Genomic DNA, 257 nt, shown 5'->3' with positions numbered 1-257 from the left:
CACGCGGTGCGAGGGGTGCGGACAGCGCTGCCGAGATGAGCCCGGAGATCCTCGAGAGCAGTCCGCGGTGCGGGGAGCCGCTGCCCTCTCGCCCGGCTCGCGGCTGCGGGAGAATCGCCCCGTCGTGTTTCCGCGGCCAGGACGGCGGCGGGAGCTGAGGCCCGTCCCGAGGGGGCTGGAGTGTGTGTGTCGGGGCCCGCGGGTCCGACAGGTCGTCCCTGGCCGGGACCGGGTCCCCCGGCTCAGCGGGGCAGCAC

The sequence above is a fragment of the Alligator sinensis genome, unplaced genomic scaffold (genome assembly GCF_000455745.1).
Source record: "Alligator sinensis unplaced genomic scaffold, ASM45574v1 scaffold404_1, whole genome shotgun sequence".
NCBI lineage: Eukaryota > Metazoa > Chordata > Crocodylia > Alligatoridae > Alligator > Alligator sinensis.
Note: the sequence above shows the minus strand (reverse complement) of the source record.